We start from the raw sequence: 22,042 nt of genomic DNA on the forward strand, positions 1-22,042 counted from the left end.
AAAAAAAAAAAAAAAAGAAATACATCCAGATTCAACACACCCTTGTGTCGGCTCTGTTTGTCATTCTTCTCCTACGCCTTGTCTACCTGACTAGGACCCCGTTTCTCCCGCAGGTTGAGGGAGGCCCAGATCGGCCAGCCTGTGGCAGACCAGGACTTCTGCATGTCTAAAATTTGTGCTTAGTAAGTCTTCACCAGACAGAATGTATTGTAAATGCTATAAGGTGATAAGATTAGTGACGTGGGTGGGAGCTCAGGTAAAGGAGCTGGGGATAAGAACATTATTTTAAATTGGAACAACAGAGCTCACCTGAGAAGGTTAATGATTTGTCTTTGGAAAAGTGTTGTTTTCTAGGAATGGAAAATCAGAGGTACATGAAGTCTTAGATTTTTAAGCAACTATCAAATTATTATATTTTTTCATATTTTAAATGCACTATTTCTTCAAAGTATTTTTTTCCAGTCCTGTGCTCATTTCCATACAGTATTAGGCTAGAGTCTTCTCTGGTTTGCCCCATCTTAGAATATTCCTGCCATTGTGTAGCCGAAAGATGCACATTTTATGAAGAAGTTTTAATCCTCAATGCTGATAATCATCTCTGGATGAAAACTCTTCATTCAGACAAAGCAATTGCCTTCGGCCCTCCAGCTTTCTTCTGTAAGCTTAGACTTCTCCCTATAGTTTACCCCTTTGTTTACATTTGAGAGTTCAAGGACAATTTTATTTTCCTTTTGTTTACTTTGATCCTTGTGTTCAGAGTTTACCATTGGAATCTGTAGGAGGATTGAATTTACTGAACGTATACCATCAAAGTGCAACTCAATTCACAGTTCTATTTTAAGGAAATCATTTTAGCTGCTTGGCTGAACTTAGACCAGAAGGATAAGAGAGAAAGAGAGAGAGGGGAAAAAAAAACCCTATTATAAGGCTATTGCACATATCATGTGAAAGATCACAGTTACTTGACATGGCCAATAGCAGCAGAGATAAAAAAGATATGGATATTTTGTGAGTACATTTTGAATTCTGACAGGATTATCTGATAAATCAGATATGGAGCTGGAGCGGAATAAGGTAGGGATCAATTACACATCTAAACAGTTATTTTAGCAACTGTAAAGCATATTTATTCTTTAACCAAAAATGGAGACTATGAACAGCACCACAAACTGAGTAACAAATGGGGGTACTATCTTCAATTTGTTTTGACATGCAACAGTGAAATTCATATTACACATCTAAATGGAGAGGTCCAATTAGCAATCCATCTATCAGTCTAGACTTCTGTAGGACCAAGTCACAGACAAGTAAACACAGAATGCATACTTTATAGTTGGTACTAAGTGCAGACCATAAGATGAGGGACAGAAATATGTTTCAATCTATTATCTAATAGAATTGCTGCTATTCTTGTTAAAACTCAGATTTCTGGGACTGATTAATTAGGTCTTTGGAGAAAATTGATAGTGTGGATTTCTTCTAGGTTTCCGAGGTGGGCAGCTTAAATCATCCAGTACGTTACTTAGAAATGAACAGTGTGCTACTTAGAACGCAACTGCCCAGAGTGTGAAATTTGCCCCAGGACTGGGCTCTTAGGAGCTCTTGCTGAGCTATCAGAGAAAAGATGAAAAACAGCAAAGGGACCAGTGGAACATCTTGTGTGGTTAGGAAGATAGGAAATTAGGCATCTAGAAAAGATGGCATCACAGCCAGAGAGACCACCAGCCGTCCTTTATTGTTGCCGATTTATGTGAAAGAAAAACAGTAGACCATGGCGTAGCCACTGGAGAAGCTATTGGTAGTCTTTAATGTGTCAGTTTTGCTGAAGTTTTTGGATAAAAAGGACCTGTAAGTAACCTTAGTAGCCCTCTGACACATGTCACTAAAGCCCCGCATTGGAGTTACTTTTAGCAATGCTGTTCACAGAAAGTTTTCTAAACAGAGTGCAGGAATGCACAGGTCAGCTACTATGGTTTCTTCACTGGCTTTGTAACCAAACCTATTAAATATAAATTAATACTTTGGATTTCTGTTTTTGTTACCTGTCACATAAAAGGTGTTCAAACCTGTGTGGCTTCAGATTGTTGTTCACTCTTGCTTTTCAGCATGAGTTTCTGGAGCTCATCCTGAATCCAAAATAAACAACTGGCTCTAGAGACACACAACTCCTCTTCTGAAGGCCAACCTCAGTTGTATCTTATTCGTAGCTAAGATTTTGGAGGATGTAGTTTCAAAAACCTTGCTCACTTTCAAAGTGTGTGCTTGTATGATATGATAGCATCATTTTGAATTTTCTATTCTGCACATGATTTAGAATCATTGTCTCACAGTGTTAGAAAGAACTCATTCATTACTGCAAATTAATAAAAACCAAAAAAACAAAAACCTCCCACAGCATATTGAAGTATTTGGTTTATCAAAATCTGAACTCTAGGATTTTGTACATGATTTTATGCTCTTGCTATTATGACTTTCTTGACTCAATTACTGTTTCTAAGAATTATAATCATTGCCATGTTGATGTTGATACACACACACACACACACACACACACACACACACTTCTCTCTTTTTTACACTACAGGTCCTTTGGGTATATATTATGGCTTCCAACTTAGTGTTTTTATGGGATTCCTGAGTGTGCAAACGAGTGGGTTTCCACGTCTTTATCTTTTCCTGGTGCCTTTTCTCGAGCTCTTTTCCTTATGTTGTTTTGTTCTATTCTCTTGTTTTAGGTTTTGTTTTATCATATTATATTTTACTTTACTACTATGCCTTAGAAGCTTGTTTGTTCTTTAAGAGACAGAATAGGAAGGAAAGTTAATTAGAAGGAACTGGAAGTAGTAGAGAGAAGGAATCAGGATATAAGAAGACAATGTATATTCATTTTGGAAAAAAAAAAGATGCTACAGAAAGGATCATCCATTTATCTTTTCCCCAAGTATTCCATAACGTCAAGCTCATTCTTTTTAGTACATAATGTATAATGAATGATGCTAATGATATGATTGACACCCATGAATTACTGGATGACTTAATTTTTAAGCTTCAAGTGAGTTGCAACAAAATAAATAATTTAAAATCATGAAGACCTTTGAGAAGTGAATGCATAAGCTTGACAGTAAAGCACATTTTTTTTTTCTAATGTGACTCAGCTTTAGCTGCTGAAAAATGCTCCTAGTATGTCATCTTCCACATCACAGTCCATCTTGGGTCCACCTTTGTTGGTTCTGATCTGATTAAGTCTGCTATGTGGTGCTTACTTGTTTAAATGTGTGCTTACATGTTGGTTGTAAAATTTAGGGAATTACTAGTGCAGTGTGAGGAAGTAACATTATTGGCTATGCTGACAATGTTTAAATTTATGAAGCCATGAGACATTTGAGTTTTCTGGTTCTAACAGGACTCAGCCCATCCCAACCAGCTGTATCTCAGCTGTAATCTTCTCATCTTCCAAATGGCAAGCACATGATGAGTGAACACCAATTGTCATAGTTCATTCTTATAACACTTTTTACATTGCATTTTTTTTTTCTGAAGACGCAGAAAAGTAAGAATCCTCTAGGTTTATAAGATCCACAATCAATAAATATAACAGCTATTTATAAAGCTCTGCTTGCCATGTGAAACATCTGTGTTCTGCTTGGCTCAAGAGTTAATGACCCTGGGCTTGGGTTCATATCTGAGCTCCTTTCTCATGCTTTTGTGGTGAGGTGTGGATGCTCTCTGTGAGTGTTAATGAACAGCAAAAGAAGAGCAAGCAGAGTTCAGGTTAGCATAGAATCAGCCATCCTTGCTTGAGACAGAACAGTGGGAAGCATCTTACTGAACAACAGAGCCTGAAAGCTTTTGACATGAGACATTGGGGATGGGAAAAGTCCAGGAGTTGCATCTTTGGCACTTATTTAGGGACCTTATTTAGCTCTCTCTGGTTGGTTGTGAGCTGAACATGGGAGGAAAATAAGGACCTTTCAGTCCTTGACCAAATTTTGACCATTCTGGTTTAACTACTGTTGTAGTGGTTATGGACCAGTATTTGTAGTTATGTGTGACCTAGAATTACCAATCAATGCATCTGTTATCACATGTTGAGTTGTATCATACTTTACTCAAGTTAGATTCCTATTGTCAATTGTTTGGACTCTGAATATTTTCTTAGAGGCATGGAGATAGACTAGAGGCTATGGATACACCCTTTTCTATCATGCTATGGTGCCAGAGAAACATTAGGTTTCAATAAACTACAATAAAATTCTAGTGTTATGAGTTATATTCATGGATATTTCAATATATGTATATGTACTATATAACATACAAAAATTATATGTATTAACTTATGATAAAATTAGGTCTATGTTTGGAACATGTTGGGTAGGATATGAGGTAAGAATTATCCTTTCTTTTAACTGGGGTTCAAAGAAGAGTGATCAGAGTCTAAAATGAGTTTTATTATGTAATATTGAGATAAGACTCAAATGTTCTCATTGGCTTCTATATAATTAAAACTTGTGTTTAGGTTAATCAAAGTAAAAATGGCTTCATTACATTATACGATGACTTGCGTTCATCTTAAATTTAGGCTTAAAAATTGTCTTACCGTTGTAGTATTTAAAATACTTTGTTATCCTTAGATGCTGCTGATCTGAATATTTGATCTCAGACTATAAGTCTTTTGATGGTATTTCTCATGGAATCTCTTTCCTTGGTTTTATCATTTAATCATAATTAATAAAACCAGAATGAATCACACCTTGAATTTTACCCATAATTGATGAGATGATGTAGATGACGAAATTTGGGACATTGAATTGATGTTATTGATAGTGTGTATGGAAACTTGAATGTGGGATGCTGAAGACATTCAGTGATATTGGAGAATAGAGGGTATATTTTCATAGGTGTGGGCCATGAATTTGGGAAATAGAAGACAAGCTATTCTATGAGTCTATTTATGTCACTTGCCATCTAAAACGTGTTGATATCTCAGTGCTGTTTAGAAGAACAAGATGCTATTTGGAAATCAAACCTTTATTAAAGTCATTTGGATAGGCCTTGATCCATTTATTCTATGGCCTCATAAAAGGGGAAATTTTGAGGCAGAGGCAGAAATGCTCAGGGTGCAGATGGCAGGAGGAAGGCTGGCCTGTCTTCAAATGAGTCATTATGGAAGCAACTAACTTTGTGAGAGGCCCAAGTGACATCCCCTGCCCCTAGAGAAGGAGCAGAACCCTCCTAGCGTTTGACTTTGTCCTTTAGAACTATGAGATAAGACATTCTGTTATTCTCTACCACCTTGAATACTAATCTATAACGATATAATTTTCAGGGTTTTTTTTTTGTTTGTATTTTCAGTTTTATACCAGCATCTGCAGATGTTCTTAAACCCTTGATCTAATGGCATAGTTTCTTTCATTGTTTAAAAATACTATTGAAGTTGAGAACAGGTAGATGCCTCAGTAAAAAAACAAAATGAGGGGACCTGAGTTTGGATCCCCAGTATACATGTAAAAATCTGGGCTTGGTGGCCTATTGCTGGCACTGGGGAGTAGAGACAGGTAGATCTCTGGGGCTTACTGACCAGAATGCCTAGCCAATCACTGGACTCCTATTTCAGTTGTTGATGCTATGTCAAAAATAAAAGGTATAGAGTGACAGAGGAAGAAACTAAACAGCATCTTTCCCCACAGGTGAATACACATCATTGTATAGATGTATACACTACACTATATTATACATGCACTCTGCTACACTACACCACATAATACACACACATAGGCATGCACACACACACACACACACAAACATAGCACACTACACACACACACATAACACACCCATAAAACATACACTATACATACCACACACACACACACAAACCATACTACACACACACCCCCACACAAACTATACTACACATCCATACCACTCATACATTATACACACACACATACAACACACACATATACACACACATTCACACACAAACACAAAGACACACAAATAACACATACAGCAATACATATACACATAAACATACATGTATACACACACAAAGACACACAGACACATGCACACAAAGACTCACACATACATGCATACACACACTCACATACCACACACACACTCATATACCATAAACACAAATATACAGCACACTATATACATTCACATATCATGTGCACACACACACACTCACACAAAACTATTGAACCTGAGATGTTTACTGGGTCCTTTCTGGTTTCTACAAGTTGCTTGTGCAGATTTCTTATAGTGGAATTGTATGACTCAGCTTTCATTTTATTAATTGGTAAACACATTAACTTTCTTTCTAAGAAAAAACAAATTAGAAGGCCCTGCCTTAGCTATTACTTCTGGTTTGAAAAAAAAATCAAATGCGAAAGTATGAGAAATAGATTTATATTTTTAGCTTAGAAAAATGAATGCAGAACAAATCATAGTGAAAGTTAATATTACATATTCAATTCTTCTGTTTTGTTGTATTCCAGAGACAGAAGGCTGCCATGATTGTTAGCCACATATTTATAACTTCGTGGCAACCGTGCTAGATGCTGGCTGCCTAACAAACCCACTAAAGCTGCAGTGTCCTCTTTTGTCTCTTTCTTTGCACATTAAGTCTTATTATGCCATTTGTTTTGCCACTAAGGGAGGAAGAGAAGCCAGGCAAACACACGCTGGAGGGAAAATTATCACTGCATGCATACACTAAATATTTAAATTGTGGTTTCCTGTTTAGACACAAAGTTTGGGTTAGAAAAACATCTAATTCTCCTGCAGCTCATATCCACCTCCCATGTCTCATTTTCTGTTTATCAGTTCCCTACAAATTTTTATTTGAGTATTATTCTCATATGTGCCAATTCTTTGTCATTGTTACTGTGTGTGTTTCTATTGTGTGTGTACTATAATTTCATTGTGTGTATGCTGTAACTTATTTAGCCAAGTTTCCATTAATTATGCACCTTTATTTCAACTCTATTTTGATTTCTCATTTTAAATGATATTCTTTAATTATAATTATACAAAGATGAATGAACAAGGATTTATATTCTCTATTTCCTTTCCCTTTCCTATTCCCATTTTTACAATATATAATTTCTTGGCTGGAAAAGTTAAGATATCCATTTGATTCTGCAATTGTAATTTCCTTGTATTTGAAATTTACAGATGAATTTAGTATCAACAAACACAGCCTTTTCTATGTCCAGCAACACAATTCTCTTTTTGTCTTTAATTCTCCTATCATTGTGTACAATATAACTGTGTACAATATTCTCAATTATTGCCTTTTTCTTGGGGACTGTTTAGAAGTTATTGTCTGACTAGCTTCTAGCTAGTAATATATAAGCCTAACTGGGTAATATAATTTTTGCATTATAAGTAAATTTGTTTTTGCTGATATTTGAAAAAGGATTATATCTTTTTTAAAAAAATCAAATAACTCTTGGGGTATTTATTGATGTCATTTTCCTAATGCACAATGGAATTTTTCAAATGGAAACCTTCAATTTCTAAAGAACATCAGTGACTTATACACTTAAATATAATATAGGTTCTATTGTGTTATTTCATTTTGTCAGATTCATTACATATACACAGCTTCTTATTTACATTTCTACTGTTTAAAGTTTTCTTTTTAGCTTTGCCTTAATTTTCACTTGATTTTGCTATTTGATGCCCCTGTCTTCCTAATCCACAGTGTCAATTTTCCTTTGTGTTATTTCCCATTCTCTCTGGGTTCTGGTTCTGTGACTGCTCTTCCTTTCTCTTCTAACATATCCCAACCCACTTACATTTTTATCTTCATCAGTTACATTGTGATAACCATATCTGAATTTGTTTTCCTCTTTGTAGTTCTCTTGTTTTTAAATAAATTGAGTCCTTTAAAAAAACATTGCAGAAAGGCATGTGATTAAAATTTATATCTGTTCTATAATAAACATTCTTTGGAGAAGAATTTTATACCTTAACGTTTTTGCATTCTTTTGAACATCCTTGTTTTCTATAGCATCTTCATTTAGATATTTTTTAGAAATAATTATTTATTTTATGTATGTGAGTACACTGTAGCTGCCTTCAGACACACCAGAAGAGGTCATCTGATCTCATTACAGATGGTTGTGAGCCACTATGTGGTTGCTGGGATTTGAACTCAGGACCTCTGGAAGAGCAGTCAGTGCTCTTAACCACTGAGCCATCTCTCCAGCTCCTAGATATTATGTTTTTTTAAATATCACCAATCTTTGAATAAAATACTATTTCCTTCATATTTTTACTTTAGGTTTATATGGAGGCAGAGAACTGGATGTTGTATTACCCGGTATACCATTTTAACCGTGTTCTAGGGATTTTTTTTTTTTTGTAGACTTCACTTCTGCCCCTCTTTGTTGGAGGGAGATACTAGACTTTGTAGCTGTTTATATACGAAGACTTACTCTGTTTTCAGATCTACAGACTGCTTTCTATGAATGTAGCTTGTCTCACTTAGCCACAGTCACTTCTCAGAAGGTATTTTACAAGCTTTAATAGTTACTCTCAGTTAAATAGTTGACGATATCTGGACCAAAAACCCAATGGAGGGCTCACTTCTGAGGGGTTTTTGATTCATTTGAAGTAGAAAGATTCACTTCAATCTAGTTTATAGGAAGACAAGCATTTAATCCAGATATTTTGATCTGGGAAAGACATGCCTTTAAAACAGATCTTCAGGCATGAAGGACATAACATTAATCCAGGTCTAATCTGGGCCCTGTCTTCTGCTAGAAGCCTATAAAAGGACATGGAGGAAAGAAGCTTTTGTTTAGTGCCGTCCACCCTTGCTTTACCAGCAAGTTCATTCCTTCACCAGCACTAGAGCCTACTTTGTTGATATTCCAGCACGTACTGAAGACCGGCTGAAATACTCAGCCTCCTGGACCTGAGCAAGTACTGAATTCTTGGACTTTCTGTTCATAGCCAGTCACTGTTTGACCAGTTGAACCACAGCCTGTAAGTCATTCTAATAAATCCCCTTTCTATATACAGAGAGAAATTCATTCTAAAAAGTCAGTTACTCTAGAGTACTCCCACTAATACACTAGCATTCTCACACATCCCATTATTGCAAGATTTTTATTTTAGTGTGTCTGAAAACATCGTGTGTTTGAACTGATAGTTGAATGTATTTGTGTGGTCATATAAACAAGTGCCCTTTCTCTGACCCAAATTGCACTCCAGTTAGAATATCAATACCAGGAAGACACTATAGACACTTTGTGGTTCAGCTCTTTCTATTTTTATCAAGCTACAATTAAGTTGAAATTGCTCAGTGTATAGAATCAGCCATGGATCATAATCATAAAGAGTTGTCTTCCTTCACTGCTCTTTCCAGACAACCATAATTAAGTCCCTACTGTTGTGTTCAAACCCAACTATTGATCCATTTCCAGTTCTAGGAAGCTAACATACTTTCAATGGAAACCTTTGCTTAAGTAAGAAAATTGCAAGAACTGAAGCAAATCATGAAAAATCTTAAGACACCCATGGTGAGAGGGAGATTTTTTAGGAATAATGGGTTTGAGCGTTGTGTAGATTACAGCATTTAAAAATATAAATACAATGAAAGCAAAAACAGTTATAGTATGAGGAAAAGAAGAAAGGTGAGCAGATCTCTAAAATTTTAAGCCTGTTACTGTTGGTTAATATAACTTATAATTTGTCATGGAGACAGAAGTCTTACTTGTCTGTGTTTTACATCTGTTCTATGGCAAAATATCTCCATCAAAGGCAGCCTTGGGGGAAAAAATAATCATTTCAAGGAAGTCAAGGCAGGGACATAAAGCATCACATTCATGATCAAGACCAGAGAGAGATGAATAACCCTGGCTGCCTAATCACTTGCTACTAGCTAGCTGTTTATACATTTATACAGCTTAGGACCCCTGGCCTAGAAGTGGTGTTGCCAATAATGGGCTGCTGGGTCTCCTAACATTAATAAACAAACATATATTCTCATAAGACAGGCCAAACTGATCTAAATAATTTCTAATAATGACATTCTCCTGGCTAATTTTAGGTTGTATCAACTTTACATTTAGAGCCAGTGCTCTACTTAAAAAGAACTAAATTAATGGTAATAATTTAAGTATGCACATCTAGAAAAATTCTCATCACTCCTATGATTTTGTTATTTGAAAAAAATGACTCTAAATTAAACATATACCCCATTTACATACAATTGTCTCCTTGCACACCAATGCCAAATTACTGATTAAAAAATGTAGATAGGTCCCTAGACTTAAGGTAATGTTTCAACTAGTAAGAACTAAAGTTATTATTTCAGTACAAATAGACTCTTTATATATGGTTTACATTTAAATAAAAAGATGTTTTGGTCCATTGTTTTATTGAGAGCAGTTACTAGAGGATATTTATCTCGAGTGTTTAAAAATCTATTATTAACAGCACTAGGAGCCCCTCTAGTCCAATTAAAACCTGTGTTTATATTTTCTATTATCTGAAGTTGATCCCTAGGTTGTCGTTAATTACCACAGATAGTTAGTATCTAAATTTATTGTACATCTGTTGTTTACCTGACATAAATTTTAGATATTCATGGGGCGATTTTTATTACTAAAATATGTATTTATTTTCAAAAAATAGTTTTATCTTGTATATAGTTCAAACTATGCTCATGAACCTTAAATTATTTAGATTATACTGAAGATTAGCTTATGCATTTTAGTGCAATTCATTGTGGTAATTTGGATATTTTGGGAGGAGGGTTGTTTGTTTATTTGGAATTACAGTAAATTATTGAGTATCCAAAGTCAAATCCTTTTTCCTTTCAATTTGTAAATTTTTTCATTAGTTTAACTATATAGTCAACCAAAGAAAGCTAAATATTATTACATTCTTAGGAAAAAGTTAAATTGACTGTGATGGAAAGAATTAGGACTTACCATGTTACTTGTGCTTAGGGTATAACTACAAACACTTTTCATTCGTTCAATTTAGAATGAAGCCAGTTGAAACATGAGCCATATATAACATAACAAATCCAAGTGTTTTCTGTAGCAGTGCCCATTTAAACTACTCAAATTGATCCCAGTGGTGACAGTGCATTCCTCAATACCCACCCCAATGTTCTGAATTCCTGAATGAAAGACAAATACATACAGCCTTTATATCTTGATATACCTTAATCAGCTCAATGGCTGGATCACTTCTTAACTTCTATATAGCTAATCCACATCCCTCCAATATTCCCAAGTCATTACCCACCAAAATCCATCTTTGCTGCCCTAGACCCAGTCAGGCAGCTCTCTGAAGGCTACTTCCCCTTCCTGCCCTCCTCCCCATCTGCTCCCACTCCCCAACTCCACCCCCTGGCTCCTTCATGGCAGCTGTATTTCTGTCCTGCACATTCTCATTCATGGTCTCTCATTTCCTCCACCGTCTCCCAACATGGCAAATCTCCTTCTTGTTTCCTCCTTCCTCAGTCCCTTGTGCACTTATTCATTCATTCAGCAAACATTAATTAATACATAAAAAAATATAATCCACTGATTGGCCAATACTGTGGTCACAGAGACAATATGTGTTAGCTTAATTTTTGCTTCTTTCTCTATTTCTTGAAATTTGTTGCAAGTGTCAGGAGTTCCTACTTTCTTTCTAATATGGCTTCTTCACCATCCTGTCATTTCACAAATGAAATTCATGCTAGCTGTGCTCAACACAGGACACTGGACAGCACCTGATTTTCATAAATGAGGAGAATTTGCTTTTGTTCTCCCCCCAATGCACAGTAGCTCTCCAGATTGCCTTCGACTCCCCCTTTCACATATTTGGTTTTCAGTCATCATAGAATGTGTTGGAATTACAAGATGCTCAGATAAAGTAGAAGTTGACTGAAAATCCCAGGCTGTATTTCAGTCCTCTCTTAGAAAAAAGAAAAGCCCTTTTTCCCAATGATTTAGCCTTAAGTTCTCTGAGGTCATGGGATCTAAGACTCCTGGTAGACTGCCTTTTGAGTTCCCTCAGTTACCTGAAAGTAAGGCATGCATAGGCACACCTCTAATGGCTCCAGCTAGTTTCTTGAGCAATAAGGAATGGACTTGCTGTGAATTGCAGTCACAATTTCTTTGGAACTAATATCAACATTCTATAAGACAAGGAAGGTGCAGTAGTTTGTACCAGGGGTACTTGTGCCTTAGTAATTTATTTAGTAAATTGTGGAATTTATACAGAGAACCTCATGTCTTCTCTAAATGAACTAAAAGCATATAATAACAGCCACATACTTCCATAACCCTCCGATGCTTAGAACTCTCCCCACCAATATAGCTAGCAAGTCCTTGGTATTTAATGATGAAGAGGAATATGAGGTTTTAAAACTTGTTTTATAGACTCTAAAAGACTTTAAAAGCAAAGAAATTGCATTTGGTCAAGTTTTAAAAATTCAGTTTAGAGTATACTAATATAACTTATTCTAATTGTTAAAATAGTCTAGACTAATTATACTGTATCTGCTATATTATACCTAAAACAAAACACCAAGAATATCATTTCATAGAGGAAATATACATATTTGAACATCATAGAATTATTTTATGACATCATAGAATATTTAATTATTTAGTTCTTTCTTAGAACGACTAATCAATTTCAGAATATGTATTGATGTCCTCACGTCCAAAGGAATTTGAGAAGGAAAGGGTTTAATTGGCTTACATATTCAGATCACACAGTCTGTGGGAGAATGTTGCTTTCTGACTTGCCTCTTATAACTTGCTCAGTTTGATTTTTTTTATATAACCCAGGACCACCTGTCCAGGGGCGGCACTTTACACGGTGGGCTAGGCCTCTGCACATCAATTACTTCTTAATCAATAAAATGTCCTACGGACTTGCCTAAAGGCCAGGGTGAAGGAGGCAGTTTTTCAATAGAGATTTCTTCTCTCCAGATAACCCTAGCCTGGGTCAAATTAACCAAAACTAACGAGCACATAGTGGGACTATAAATTAAGAATATATGACCCTGGGGAACAATCCTGAAAAAGATTTACTAAACACGAACACTCATATTGATATTAAATATATAGCTTCAGAGTGATAAAGTGGAAAGACACATTTTTATATGAATACTAATGTTATCCAAGAATACTCAACCTGCCTCCAGGTTCCTACCTTGAGTTCCTGCCTTGGATTTTGCTAACGGGCTTTATCACAGTAATATAAAGCAAACTAAGACATGTTATACATAAACTTCTTTGGACTTGATTGGTCAACCACTTGGCTCTAGTGGAAATGTATTTTGTAATGCATAGAGGACAAAGCCAAATAAAAGCATTATAAGTTATAACATCTAGATCAAAGAAATCTATAATAATATATCATTACCTTTGCAATAAAATAGGACTTCAACTGTGCATCCTTGGGCAGAGTCCTCTGTATCCTTCAGTCTTGTTCACATATAGAACCTTGATACAGAATAAGGACAGGGGTAAGGTTATAAATAAGTGTGGCTGTGACAGAGCCACCCTTTGCCTGGCCACAGTCATGTTTATCAGCTCAGTGACTGGGACTTCTTCCTGTTTCTGTGAATCATGCCCCTGGATGGGAGCCTGAAAAAGCAAAGCAAACATCTTGAAAACAGGCATGCTCTGGGCTGAGTGCCACAGAACTGGAAGCATCCACAAGGATTTCATGAGTGCTTCAAGGAAGTAGCCCAAGTGCTTAGAGCACTTTAAGCATTTTTTCCATTAAAGATAACATTTGCTACTATTCATCTTTAACTTCCTATGAGGCCTCTGCCTCCATATCTGTTATCTTTAGCCTACTGTGGTGGTGACAGTGATTTATCAAGATGTTATGTCTTGTTTATCCACTTAAGAGAACAGGGTTGGGCCAGAACCTGTTTCACAAACACAGAGTCTCTGAAGCATATATTTAAACCTGTTTCACTCAATTAAAGTTTATGGTGTTCTGGTATCATGAATTGTTAAGCCTGTTATTATTGCATAGCATTAATATGAACATAACATATGTGATCTCACCCAGTTCTGAGGCTTTGTGTTTAAGACCAAAGTGAGCATTTGTTCTCTGTAAGACTATTTCAAGCTTATTCTTCCACTGTAGATTTTATAAATGTCTATTCCAATTTAGTTGTATTTCTCACATAATTTTACTTGTTGATAAGTATCAACTGATACTTCCTGAGATATTCATTATACTAATAGTCTTTGACTTGCTCATTTACTGTAACGTATGTTCAACCTTGTCACTGTATGAGAGGTTCTTCTTTTCCAACACCATCCTCTATTTCAGGGCAATAACTAAAAATTATTGTTGACTTTGAAAAAATTCTATTCGTCTTCTCTGAATTTCCAACCCACATTAATGAAAAGAATGCAATGTAGTAATTTGGCAATGAATAATGAGTGATTGGTCACTACCTAATTTTCAAAGAACACCATGTAAAGAGTCATTGACACAAAAGTGTGTGAGTATATTGCAAGCCAAGGAAAGAGATGAGCATGTCTCAGAAGCTTGATGGCTTCACATACAGCTTCTATAAATCCAAGCATCAACACCCCTGCCCTATGTTCCTGTCATCAAAACTGTGCTCAGGCACAGAAGCCGCTCCCCCTCCCCCCGACTCCAGCATCCTGGCTGCTGATGACTAATAAACACAATTCTTCATGGCGTTAAAGGATGATGGATTTGGTAACTGGGTCTGTCTGGTAAGCAGGGGCACCATGAGGCTGGGATATATTAATTAACCATAGGAGACAAAAATCTTTGCTCTTACTGACCTCATTTTCTAGAGGAAAAAAAAACCAGTTAATTATTTGGTAGAATTATAATGGAAACAGAAACACATAAATTGGTACAAATGAGGTTAGGCCATTTTACAGCTAATTTTGATGAAGGCCAAGGGACAGGAAGCTTGTCCAGAGCCTAAACCTAAACAAATATGACTCCAAATCCTGATTTTTTTTTCCGAGACAGGGTTTCTCTGTATAGCCCTGGCTGTCCTAGAACTCAGTCTGTAGACCAGGCTGGCCTTGAACTCAGAAATCTGCCTGCCTCTGCCTCCCAAGTGCTGGAATTAAAGGCATGTGCCACCACAGCCAGGTGTCAAATTCTGAGTTTTACCTAAGCTCTTGGATATATTTCAGATCAATGTTAGTTAATTTTCTGATTAGTGTGCCCCTCTGACATGCTGCATTGAATTTGTTTCATTTTGCTGTTAGCATTCCAAAATGAGTATGTTTGCCTTGGTACTTCTTTCTTGCTTCTAACGTAGACTTCCCAATGCATTCTTAGGTTTCAGGAACTTTTCATTGGCTGCCTTATGTCCTCAAAGGCTCTTCACTATCACCCCAATACCTGTTTCTTATTTTCTACATCCACCACATTCAGGAGTTCTGCTCAGGATTTACCATTCTCTATAATCTCTAATATTGCAAGGCAATTTTACCTGTTAAAGTCTTGCTCATTTATGCAGACTATTCAAATTTAAGGCTTTTTTAAATATTACCATTCTATGAAAACTTCAACCACCCTGGTTTAAAGTGACTTTTGTAGACCTTCTTTTCCAGAAGTTTGTTTAGTGATTTGTTTGATATTGTGACTTATTTTCTAAGCTATCATTTTAGGAACAATCAGATCCAAAACTATGTAAAGCTAGATTTGGATCCAGTCATGCCTGAAAGTTAATACAAACTGCCCAAAGGCATGACTTCCATCTTAGGTTTCCATTACTGTGAAGAGACACCATGACCAAGGCAACTCTTATAAAGTAAAATATTTAATTGGGGCTAACTTATACTTTCAGAGGTTTAGTCTATTATCATAATAACAGGAAACATGGAAGCATCAAGGTAGACATTAAGGTGCTGGAGAAGCTGAGAACTCTACATCTTGATTTGAAGTCAATCATGAGAAGACTGGAATTCAACACTGGGTAGAGTTTGAACACAGGAGACCTCAACGCCTGCCCCCATAGTGACATACTTTCTCCAACAAGGCCATTCTCCAGAATAGTGCTATTCTTTATGGGCCAAGCATTCAAACACATAAATCTGGGGTGGGGTGGGGAATTCCTATTCAAACCACCACAACTGCCTTAAGTATTTGTCATTGCGTTATTCAATTTCTTAGCCTCAATACAGTTGTTCCTTTCTTATTTCTTGCCCTTCATTTTCCTTAGACACCCAATAGTTACAATTCTACCTCACCACAATGTTTTTTGCACTGACCCCACCATTCAATATCAAGTCAAAGAAAAACATGGTGAGGATTAATTACAAAAATACAGTCAGGATTAATTAGGAAAATGAGAGCCATAGATCTCCTTTAGTCATTATCACGTCACTGCTAGTTCACTATATGTCTTAAGGATTCTCACACTAATCCTATCCTTTCAACTCTGCTCTTGGCAATTGCCCCAAATTTGCCATCCATCCACCTAGCTCATGTCTAGCTTGTCCTTCAAAAGTAGAGTGAACACTCATTTTTAGTAATTCATGCTTGTTTTTCCATACTCCATCTTTACACGTACACACACATGAAGGAGAACAACATTTGTTTTTGCTATTGATTAAAATGAAATAAGGGGAAGTTGATAATTTCTACTAAATTATAGTGTAGCAAACAATGTTTTAAGCATTTTAAACATACTTATTGGGTTAACACTATGATTGGGTTCAGTGGGTATCATTATTATTTTCATTTGATAGTTGAAGAAACAAGAGCAACAGAGGATTAGAAAACTTGCTCTGAATTTTATAAATATTAAGCTACAAAATGAAACTTCAGAAAATATGGCCCCGGAGTCAGTTCTCTGTTCTTGTGTTCTTTGTACTAAAATTATCAAGAAAAAGGAAGGAAAAGTCCATCCTTAGAACTTTAGGGGAAAGACAAGATATGCCCTATGCCTAAGAAGTGTCCTTTGGTAAGCAACAGTCAGAGTTGTTTGTATACTGTTCTTGGAGAGATATTGCTTGTTCCTCACCTTGCTGGAGTATTCGTCATTTCATGGGATGACCTAGGGCATTACAGGGTGACATTTCCACTTTTAGTGATAAAAAACCAAAACCAGCACAAACAGAAATAAAACACCCCTATATACCATTCATGAAAAGTTGAGTTTTTAGTACTCTGAGTGTACATACTTTATTTCAGGTAAATTATGGGCCAGATAAGATTTGTTGTTGATGTTGTTGTTGTTGTTGTTGTTGTTGTGGTGGTGGTGGTGGTGGTGGTGGTGGTGGTGGTGGTGGTGATGGTGGTGGTAAAAGCTACCCATGGAAAATTCCCTTTGCGTTACAAATACTTTGAAAACTTAGCCAAAGATGACTGCTGCCTCTTGCTAAGGGACCAAGTAAGAGCTGTCCTCCATAAGAAATATTAATAAACATTTGAGGCAAGACATTCTGCATCTCCCTTAAGTTGCTATTCAGAAAAGACAATTTTAGGATTAGGGTATCTCTCTAGTCTTAACCTTGGTTTATATGTCAACTTTGCTCATGACTTCTAGTAGGCAAATGAAGGAAGGCAGGTGCAAATGTTGACAAAAGAGTAAAGTATCTCTTTTCTATGGCATGCTTTTAATCATTTGTCCCTTCATTTTAGGATAGGAAAATATAAAAAGCACTAAAAATATTTTCATGTCCTTTTTCTCAAGTACATAACAAGCAATTTAATTGTCATCTAGCAACAGCTGTCTAGGTAAGAAAAAAAAAGATATGATAAAAGGCCTTGAACCATTTTTCATTTTTTTCAGAGGAAAATATTCATACATATTCACATATGAATCAATTATTAATTTTTATAAATATAACAGTGAGAATTAGAAAGCTGCAAGAAATTTTTGCTGAAATTTGCATAAGCATATGAAAAAGATACATCAGGCAGTTTTGTTCTGAACTCAATGTTCTTAATATAGTAATGGATCATATTAATGTTACCTTTATATAGCCAAGTGTACAGAGACACATTTAGGAAAACTTTCTAATGAACACAGAGGACAAATAAATAGTATATAGTCATTTTCATATTCTTCATTTATTGTTGTACATGATCTCCATTTAAAACAACCACACCATTGTAATAATGAAATGACTATAGAAACATTATTCTGAAATAAATAAGACAGTTTACAATTTAATATATGAACAGTGTATGTATTTACCTTCTTTATTTTGCTTTACACAGTATGATATAAGCTTTTGTGGTATTTCAAAAACAATTAGAATTACTTGAAATTTGGCTGGGTCTGTATTGTCAGTTTGCATCTGGACTATCAGCCTGCGTCTCTGGGGAAAGACTTACCTGATGGTCTCATCTATGCTTCTTTGACCCTACTATTGCATTGGCTCAAGAGCCTCCTTTTTAATCAGACCGCAATAAAGATTATGTATAAGAGACTAAATATACAGAACCACTTGGCGAATGCGGTGTGAGAATCTTAAGTCAAATTCTTGTGAAGAAGTGTCCAGACATTGATGTACACGCAAGATGCATTCTCTTGTTCCCAATCGAAGTATTTGTTTCAAGCAGACCAAAAGCCAGAGAGCAATCAGGTTCTGGAAAGCTCACCTTCCTTTACCTGACAGTACCTCATCTATGAATGTGGGAGATATTTGTTCCTACCAAATGTCCTTGAGTCTGGAGTCTACCTCTCAAATCAAAACTTTTTCATTCAGTTATCTCACTGAATCCCAGATTTTTAATTTCTGAATGTTCTCTGGAAGGTATAGATTTGTGGTCCCCCAGGAAGTGTAATAAAAACATACCTCTATTTTCATGATAAGTTATGAATCACTATGACAGGAGGGAGCTGAACAAGAATCTGATGTTTTCTAGGTTCTCTAATTAGGTTTGCAATGTAGGATGATAGATGTTATTTATTTATTTATTTTTTTTTTGCAGACTTGATTTAAGATCACCTTCAAGAGTCTAGTAGCATATTATCCAACATTTGACAACAAAGGTACACTAGCACCAGGCACTTATGATGGCATTGACCTTTCTATATTAGTGGATAGTTTCTGGCTCATCTGTAAAAAAAAATCTACAATGCTGGAGAAAGTCTACTCACCAGTGTTTCTTTAGACAAATATGTGGTGCTTAGAAGGCTGAGGATGCACTATTAATTGTGAGAGCATACAGATTGCTTGTAGACTTGTCCTGAATTTACTGCCATCAGGGCAACTGGAGATGTCATGGGAAGATGCTTTCCATTAGCCTTTCGTTTCTAATTCCAATTGTGCCCTTGACACTCATTTAATAAATAATTAATAGTATTCATTAATCAATATTAATACATAGTGATTTCTAATAATGACTGCAGTTTCCCTCTCTGCAACATAGTGACAATAACTGATCACACGGGTGGAGTTTAGCTCATTTCTGTACCACTTCTTTTACTTTCTGGGCTGTTTGGCAGCAATGGGAAAGTGCTATCTGACTTCAAAGTCCAGTTGCTAGTGACATACTTTTAGCTACAGCAGGAATACATGGGCTTGCTTCTGCATAGCACTCTGTTGGGAATATTTGGAGTCCTGTAACCTGTATTGCTTTGTGTGAAGCTGTTCTGCTCAGTTACAATTCAGATGCCTTATAGAACCCATAGGGCTTTTATCAAATGGTCAAAATTTGTATTTTGTTGTTGTTGTTATAAGAGTATAGGAACCTCCAGAAATAATGTAAAAAAAAGTCTTTAGATATCTAAATGTAGTCCCTGGAATGTGCTTTATAGTGTGCTGCATCTAGAGAGTATTTCTGGTAATTTGGATTTCAGAAAGAACTCTCATATTAGAACAAGACTAGAATTATTTGCCAAAGGCCAAGCAACAAAAACAAAAGTGAAAGATTTCCCTCAACTCTAACTCAGGAGGAATGAGCCTCTACCCTGTATAATCTACTCATCTATACGGTTCTCAGTATATACCATTAGTGTTATTCTCAGCACTGGTTTATATGGAAGTCTGCTACATTCCTGTAGAGTGTTAGCTTCCGGAGGTCATGGTTTTACTGATTCTGTATTTCTAGGTGTGTGTATTCCTCTGTGTGCATGTGTGTGCTTGAATGTATATGTGTGATTGTTTATGTGTCTCTGTGTGTGCTTCCATGTTTATGTCTACATATGCAAGCCTGTGCCTTTATGTGTGTTTGTGCTTATATGTGTGCCTGTGCACATGTGTGTGTGTGACCATGCACACATGCCTGTGTGTGTGCTTGTGTGTACATGTGTGTCTACTGAACCCAGGTATTTATGCATCTTAGGAAAATGCTTTGTCACTGATCCATATCCCCAATCCCTATTTTTTTTTTTTTTTGAGACAGAGTTTTGTTAAGGATTTCAGCCTGGTTTTGGGTAACTGGGAAGTGGGATATCATTCGCGATATAAAAGAATGGAATGAGTAATAAATAAATAAATAAATAAATAAATAAATAAATAAATAAAAGAGATCTTTTCCCTGTAGCATCCTTAGCATCTGGCATTGAAGGCTTGTTTCACCATGCTCACCTTCATAAAACAAATTAGAGGGATGTTAAAGATCAAGCTTTGATTTAGCCACTTTGATTCATCTTATTAAAATTGGACAATAGATGAGTGGAGGGTATGGATCCAGTTGTAGTGATTCACCGGGCCACAAGCATAATTGTCTTAGTCAGGGTTTCTATTCCTGCACAAACATCATGACCATGAAGCAAGTTGGGGAGTAAAGGGTTTATTTGGCTTACTTCCACATTGCTGTTTATCACAAAGGAAGTCAGGACTGGAACTCAAGCAGGTCAGGAAGCAGGAGCTGATGCAGAGGCCATGGAAAGATGTTTCTTACTAGCTTGCTTCTCCTGGCTTGCTCAGCCTGCTCTCTTATAGAACCCAAGACTTCCAGCCCAGAGATGGCACCACCCACAAGGGGCCCTACCCACCTTGATCACTAATTGAGAAAATGCCCCACAGCTGGATCTCATGGAGGCATTTCCTTAACTGAAGCTCCCTTCTCTGTGATAACTCCGGCCTGTGTCAAGTTGACACACAAAACTAGCCAGTACAATAATCCTTTGCAAATAATCTGATTTGAGTCTCAGAAATTCATATTATCTATGTGTTTTAGCATTTCTCACATGAATGTTGGTTAGAAATGATGCCTTAGATTTGTGAACATCAATTCTATTATTAAATGGGGTCTCTGCCGCCTTTCCCTTGCTCATTGGCCTCTGTGTTTTAATCAGTCCCATTGCTGTTTTATGGAGAAATAGAAAGTACCCCTCAACCCTAGGCCTGTATCTTTTGTCACTCTCATTCATTAGTTTAGGAAGAGCATCAGTGATCTTGTCCTTAAAGAGCTATTTGGTATTTATGAAAATGATGCATAAATAATGAAGTTTGGTATATTGGCACATTAAAGTGTGTAATTATCCACTCTGTACTGTTCAGACAACTGGAAAACCTCGGTAGAGAAAAAAAAATAACAAAACTGATGATAGCCCTTGTCTAGAACAGTTTGCCCAAGCGGCATATAAAGGGTAAGAAAAAGTTATTATGCTTTTAGATTTTCATACATTCTTCCAGGCAGGAAAGCTTAAATGCCTTCTATTTGACATTTGACTAATGGGTATTTACACAGACTTTTTTTCTATTAAGTAATGTGATTCATGCTAAATATATTTTTTTTATAAATGCACTAACAAATTCAGAATAAGATGTACCATTAATGAAATTGTTTTGATTCCGGGCTTGGCATTCAGGGAAGACATAGTTCTCTGATAGTGGCTATTTTTCATGAGTCTTTCCTCAGGGGATTATGTAACACTAAAATGACCTGATAATGCAAACCATACTTGCAGAAATATTTCAATGATCAAAATACAGTGGTCCTGTACTTTTGGACAAAACAGATCCAAATCCTACATTTATATAATTTCAAGCTTAAGAATTAGAATGTGCTTAGAAGTTTTATATTATAGACTTGGCTTTTTTGTGTATGTGTGTGGTGGTGGTGGTGGTGGGGGAAATGGATCAGC

The 22,042-nt window shown here is 36.2% G+C and overlaps 1 long non-coding RNA gene across 1 annotated transcript in view; it reads right to left on the reverse strand.

Moving 5' to 3' along the window:
* The window catches only part of LOC116071351, a 41,113-nt gene extending 27,643 nt beyond the window's left edge, over positions 1–13,470 (reverse strand). The window contains exon 1 of the long non-coding RNA XR_004110843.1: positions 13,399–13,470. This is a non-coding gene — a long non-coding RNA (uncharacterized LOC116071351). The remainder of the gene's footprint in view (positions 1–13,398) is intronic.
* Between the last annotated feature and the right edge of the window lie 8,572 nt (positions 13,471–22,042).

This window comes from Mastomys coucha, unplaced genomic scaffold (genome assembly GCF_008632895.1).
Source record: "Mastomys coucha isolate ucsf_1 unplaced genomic scaffold, UCSF_Mcou_1 pScaffold22, whole genome shotgun sequence".
NCBI classification, from domain to species: domain Eukaryota; kingdom Metazoa; phylum Chordata; class Mammalia; order Rodentia; family Muridae; genus Mastomys; species Mastomys coucha.